We start from the raw sequence: 7,567 nt of genomic DNA on the forward strand, positions 1-7,567 counted from the left end.
AGATGGATGTCCAAGTCTGGAGTGCTACACTGAGTAGTCAGCTGGTGTCATTGTTGAGGAAGAGAGTTGATGAGCAGTATGAGATGACATTGGCTTTGTTTGTTGAATGACATAAAGACCATTACAAAGGGTGCCATGAGCAATCCTCTTGTTGTGGTCCTGGAAATAACATGATAAAGGTGTAAACAAGATAGATAAAGGTAGATGTTGTCCTAGCTTACTTACAGATAACAAGTTGTATGAGAAATTAGGAATGTAGAATACATCATGGAGTGTTATGTTTGAATTGATGAGGACAGAACCTAGCTTTGTGATAGAGGTGTTGTGACCATTTGGTAATGTGACTAGAATAGGTGTGGTGCAGGGTTGTATATTGTACATGTTAGTGAGTGAGTTTGAGATGTGATCAGTGGCACCACTATCCACAATTCAAGCATTTTCAACATGTGAAACAAGTGAAGCAATAAATCTGTACTTTTGTGATGAGATATGAGATGCCATTAATCTGTGTATACCTGCAGTCGAAGTAGAAGCAATGTGATCATCAGTATCTGATCCTTTGTGATTGTTCTACATCATTAGCATCATTTGATTGAGTTGATTCTGAAGTTGATCCATTCTTGCATTCATGGCTAGCTCAGCACTTGTCTCATTGACAGTAACCATATTGACACTCTTAGTGGGTTGCATTGACTTCTGTGTTGGTATGTACTTTCCATGCAATGGGTGACCCATTGGATAACCAACTATCTTGTAGCATTCTTCCTTTATGTGACCTTCAAGACTACAATTTCCACAAAAAATTCCTTTCTTGAAACTGCTCTTCTTTGCTTGATAACCAGTTGTCATTGCATTCTTGTTGTACCCTAGTTTTGGTGCATTGTTACTAACAAATTTGTTGTAGTTCCCTTGAGCAGATAAAGCAACTGAAATGGTTGGTTTGGTGATGATTGACTCTCTTTGTCTTTCCTCTTGTCTAAGCACACTGTAAGCCTTTGTTGCATTAGGTAAGGCTGCATCAGAAGAATTTGCCCTATGATATTTGAGTAACACTCATCAAGTCCCATCAAAAATTGAATTAACCTTTTTCTTTGTTCCCTTTCTATGTTTACCCTTCCATTTTCACAAATACAGGCACAAGTACAGTTGTAAGGTGCTTCAATTGCATCTAATTCATCCTAGAAACCCTTAAGCTTGTGATAATACACTTCAATAGAGCAATGATTCTGTTTAAGCTGGATGATGTCATTTGTGAGTTGATAGATCCTATGTCCATCTAACTGTGAATACTGTTCTTGTAATTCTTTCCACAATTCACAAGTAATATTAACAAAATTTAACGAGTTGCTGATTTGATCAGTAATAGTGTTCAATATCCAGGAGATGATCATATCATTCATTCTCTCCCATAATGCTCTACTGTTTGAGTTAATTGCAGGTTCAGCAAACTCACCTGTTACAATTTGATGCTTGTTCTTCGCATTCAAAGCAATCATCATAGATCGCTTCCATGAGCTGTAGTTGTCTGAGCCTGTATGCTTCTTCGAGATGAGAAGTAGGCCTGGATGATCATTCTGGTGTAGAAAGAGAGGATGATTAGGTGAGGTATGATCTTCATTAGTCGAATTTGTGTTGATTTGATTAGTTTCCATTGTTGATTGCAAAATTAGGTTACTGATTGAAAATTTGGGGATTTTGAGATGACAATTGATAATCAGATGATCGATTGATTGATTGATTGTGCGGAATTAGGTTTGATGATGAATTGATTATGATCGCTAGATGCAATTAGCTCTGATACCATAAAATGAATTGAGATTTAGGCAATCTGCCATTGTTGTTGTATTGAATTTCTTAAGAAGAAGAATACAGTACATGAAAGAATAAGCTATATATACTAGTGCTAGCTAACTAATCTAATAACTGCTACTAACAACTCTAACTAACTTCTAACTACCATTTAGCTATATAATTACACAGGAATACATAAGATTAAGTGCTTTTGCCTTTGTACATATTGAGATGAGATGACATTGACTTTTGCGTTGACTGTACACTCTTTAGTAATAATGAATGGCGTCATGCAAACTTATAATTTTTTTTAGTCATAATTTTTGATACTGACTATACATGTAAATGAGACGAGTTACTTGTAAACTATTCGAGCACAAATTTGAGTTGACCTTAAATGAGCTTACGTATTTGTTTGAACATATTCCGGAGGTCATTTAATAAAAGAGTTCGGCATCTAGCTTCTCACATCGAGTTAAACAAACTCACAAGCCTAAGAAAACATTTCAATTATAAACATTAATATTTAAAAAAGAAAATAATACAGAGTTATATAATAATGACTATTATATATTATATATTATACTCACTTCTTCCAAATTTAATAGTCCATTGACAAACAAAACACAATTTAATAAATGTCATTATCATATTTCACTTTTTATTCACTTTACACTTTTACATTTTACTTTGTACCTAGTTTTTTGTTTTACATACAAAAAATAGTGGTATACAATAATTTTACCTCATTATTATTAGACTTTTTTGCTCCGTTGGTCCTTCAATTATACACGAAATTGCAATCCGAGTCCCTCAAGTTTTTTTTTTAGATTTTTGAGTCCTTTAAATTGCAAAATTTAGCAATTCGAGTCCTTCCGTCAGTCTGCCGTCTAAATTAGCCGTTAATGCCATCGCGTGACCAAAACGTGATGGGTATTTTCGTCTTTTTAGTTCAAATTCAGCCTTTAATAAGTTTGAAAAGGGTTGATCCTCAGTAACATTCATCTTCATCATCCACATTCATAAACCCTATTTTAGTCTCTAATCTAATTAGATTTAATACCCAAATATAATTCACATAATTTCTTTCATTTCCGTTAGATGAAGAATAAAAACCTGAAAAATCCAGCAGAAAAGGGTTTTATTTTTCTTTCATTCGCTTGAACCCTTTTGGGTATAATCCCTCCATAGTTTTTATATAGATCTGAGAATGTAAAAGTAAAGTAGATGAATTTGGGGATTTTTGTTACGAGAGTTGTTGTGGATTTTCTTTCACAACAGACATGTATCTTTAATTCTAAAACAAAAAATCATATAAACCCTAACAAATTAGATCTGTAAATCATCATCTCTGATCTCAACTTTGATATGCTCGCCATTTCCGTTATCGAGTCTGATATGCTCCGATCTGGTCATCTTAACTCCGATATGCTCGCTATTTTCGTTTTCGACTCCGATGTGCTCCGATCTGGTCACATCTGCCGTTATGTTGTACAACTTCAATATTACACATCTATTATAATTATATGGATATCGCAAAATATTGGAGGTAAATGTAACCTCATTCATTTGCTTGTAAGTTTTATGAAATCTATATTCATACTCCCTGTTTCAAATCCAAGACGTGAGAAACAACTTTTACATTGAATTTTAAATTAAATTTAAATGGTAGTTAGGAGGGTGTGATTATTAGCAAGTGAAGTGATGTACTTACAAATTCGTTTATGGATTTTTGTTCTTGTTTAACAAATCGTTAGTGAATTTTTGTTAAGAATTAGTAATGTTAGCTAATCAAGTATATAATTTTGCTTTGTTCAAGTTTGTAATTGTAATTTTGTTTATGTTTAGATTCAGGTAAACATCTGTTAAGTTTGAAAGAGATGAGTTTTGTTAGATGTTTAGAAACTTGATTGACGATATGGATTTTGTTTTCTTTTGATTTTTAGCTCTACAAATTTACATAATTTTGGTAGATTTTGGTTTTGTGATTATTCAAGTTTTGATTTGATTATATGTTTTGTAATTATCAAGGTTCTGATTCTGGGTCTTTGAAATTGTTAATTGGTGTTCATAAATTTTTCAAGGTGTTGATGTGGGTCTATAAACAAGAAAATGAAAAAAAAGAAAAGAAAAAGAAACACTTCATGACAGCCCAAATAGACAAAGTTACACTCACATGGAAGTCACATGTTGGAAACGATGAAAAAAATGAAAATACCCATCACGTTTTGGTCACGTGATGGCACTAACGGCTAATTTAGACGGCAGACTGACGGAAGGACTCGAATTGCTAAATTTTGCAATTTAAAGGACTCGAAAATCCAAAATAAAACTTGAGGGACTCAGATTGAAATTTCGTGTATAATTGAAGGATCAACGAAGTAAAAAAGTCTTATTATTATCAATTTATGGAAGTAAACTATTAATTTGGGATATTTCAAAAAGAAAAAATAAGACTATTAAATTGAGGACGGAGTGAGTATATTATATACAAATGAGTCAAACTCAAGCTTGTATAATTTCAAACGAGTCGAGATCGAGTGTGAACTCTTTGAATTTTACTCGTGTTGAGCTCGTGTATACTCATGTCGTTTTACACCCACAATAATGATTGAATTATATTAAAAGTGAAAAAGCAAAAAAATTTAACATAACAAACGAGTTGATTGTTTTCACCTCGAAAACATATCTGTTTTGACTTGAAAATCTCGTCACAAGGTGTTCTATCATTCCGGAACACCATTTCTGGCGGTGTTCGGTCAGCTATATTGCATTTATGAGGTTTACTTATCGTTCCATGTATAGCATAGACGATCGAAGCCCATTTAGTATCCGGATAAAACTTGAGCCGCCAAATCTATTTAAATAGCAACGCGTAATAGAATGCACGAATAGTCCAAATACCAAGACCCTTTTTATCAATCGAGGCCAACATTTGCTCCCACTTCACCCAATGCGTTTTTAATTTGTCTTCTGATCCACCCCAAAAGAAACGAGCGCGCAAACTTTTCAACTCGTCAATAATAGTTTCCGGACAATTAAAAAGGGAGAAAAAATAAATACCCAAACTACCAAGAATCGATTTAATTAAAGTAAAGTGTCCCCTAGATAATAACTTAGATAATATCTTGACTTTCTAACCCGCTAAAATTTTTTTTAAGCCGATCCGCATGAGAACTCCAACAAGCAATACAGTTCATATTACAACCCATCGGCAACCCCAAATAAGTAAATGGGAGTCATTCCTTGGAGCACCCAACTTCGCGAGTATACACGTCTAGCTCACCATGGGATACCTCTAGCCCAAATAGATTAGACTTAAAGATATTAATCCTCAAACTGGAACTTGGTAAAACGAATTAAGAACCGTTCATATTATCAAAACTTCCTTGTTCAAAAAGATGACATCATAAGGAAAGTCTTAATAATACGAAGTATGACTCAAGGCAACCCCAGAAAAGTATAACATCATCAATGGTGGAACTTGAAGATCGTAAGAAGGCGAAAATAAAAACTTAGGAGCAAATAGTATAAAAGCACTCTTAGAAATTATAAAATATTAAACTATATGTTGGTTAGTGATCCAATAATAATATTCAAATATTAACCACTTTGTTTTGATGATGACACCAACTCTTGTGTGCTTAAAACAACGTATAGAACAACACAAGTTCACAAGCCTACACAATCTCTAGCAATATACCAATACATAAATAATTAACTCTGTAAAACTGTCATGCGGCTGCACCACGGTCGACCGTGAGCCTGACCGTGGATGCCCTGTACCAACGGCTGCACTATTTTTCAAAACTGTTGATCTGCGGTCAACCTCACGGCAGACCGTGCATCGACCGCAGTTTTCACTGTAATCAATTCAACCACTTTGAGTTAGACCACTTTGAGGCATTTATAATTTACAAAACCTTTCTAAATATACTTATAATAGTTGCCTTCTTTGATTTCAAAAGAGTTTTGAACCAAAAGACATTAATTTTTTACTAATCACACCTAATGATATCTTAATGATATTTTAAGCTCAAGTAAGATTAAACACAAAAATATTTTATTTTTATCTTATTACAAAAACGTCATTCAATACATAATAATGATGGTCATTAAATGTCCCAACAAAAGAGGTGCTCTCTCATGACTCTTATGTATCATTTTTATGTATGTGTTATTAATAATGAACTAGTAAATTGTTGTAATAATTTTCAAGTAAGTTCCACTAGATTCAAACTAGTTCATTTGAGATGTAACAATATTCCAAAGAGCAAGATATTTCCATCAAAGAAAAGACAAGTTGGTGAAGACATGTGTATGAGGTTTGGAATGTAGTGATGTATCTTTGTGATTAGTGCAACTAGTCAAAGTGTTCTCAAACTAGTTCAATAGAGTTGTAACAAGGTTCCAATGAACAAGATACTTCCATCAAAGATGAAGACAAGGGTTTAAAGATATGGGTAATGAAGTTTGGATGCTAGTGGTTTGTCAAGGGATAAAAATCTGCATTTACCTTATTAGGAAATCAACGACAATGGTCAAGGACATTGGACTTTCCTCTTTAACTAGCACATGTCAACCTCCATGCATATGTCCAAGATCAAAGAGGTAATGGAGTTAACTTCTAGGTGTATTAAGCATATTTTGAAGGCTCTATATTGGGTAAAGAAGTCAAAAATTCAAAGAAAAAGGAGCTCCAACAGATATATTAAAAAGTTGTCCAGTAGGAGTGCGGTCGAACCACGGTCGACCGTGCAGTGAGCCGTACAGCTTCCAGGCCGATTTCTCTTTCCTATAAAAGCCAAGCCTTGAAGCATTTGAAGACTACCTCTTTCCAACATTCTTTCAAATACATATCTACTGATCTCCCAAACCTCAAGCACATATCTATGGAGAGATTATAAGAGAGAAAGAGAGATTCTACTTACACTAAGTAGAATTGAAATGTAAACTTTATGCTTATCGTTTGTATCTTTAAGTTTACTTTGTAAGACAGTTTCTTAGGGGGTCAAGAAAGTTAGATAGTTCTTATGATAGGAAACACCATATTGCTTAATGATTCAACTTCCTTAAAGGGATCTAGGAAGATGATCAATTTTATTGGAAATTAAGTTGGTGTGACCTATTGAAGAATTATGAGTGACTGTAAGCTTAGCTATAAGTTTACTTGTTAGCTATCTTCTTAAAGGAATCTAGAAGGTAGTTGTGATTTCACTAGGCTAGAGCATTAGGATCTTGTGGTAAGAGCATTTGGTTTTTGTGAATTCTTCAAAGGGACATAAGGGTTCATAAGTAGCGGCTTATCGAGGAGCTAGTGTTGTATCCGGACACTCCACCGGGTTTGGGGTATCATATGTGATGACCCGGGAATTTCCGATCAAATTTAAACTTTATCTTTAAATGATTTTGATACGATAAGCAAAGTCTATAAAGCGAGTCTTAAGATTTTTGAACTATTTCATGAGCACATTTTTACCTTTGACTACTCCCAAAGATTCACGAACAATTGTGTGTGTGTGTGTGTGTATATATATATATATATATATATATATACATATAAGTGTATATATAATATTTTGAATAAATAAAATATACTTTAATCAAGTAGAATTAAAAATGAAATTGTAAAATAATAAAATAGAATTATTAAGTTGTTATTAAAAGTGAATCTATATATATAAATATATTCTAATATAATGTAATCTTAGAAATAATAAATAATAAATAAAAGATATTATGTAATATATATATTACATACCAATTAAATATTACA

Source organism: Rutidosis leptorrhynchoides, chromosome 1, assembly GCF_046630445.1.
Source record: "Rutidosis leptorrhynchoides isolate AG116_Rl617_1_P2 chromosome 1, CSIRO_AGI_Rlap_v1, whole genome shotgun sequence".
Classification (NCBI taxonomy): Eukaryota; Viridiplantae; Streptophyta; class Magnoliopsida; order Asterales; family Asteraceae; genus Rutidosis; species Rutidosis leptorrhynchoides.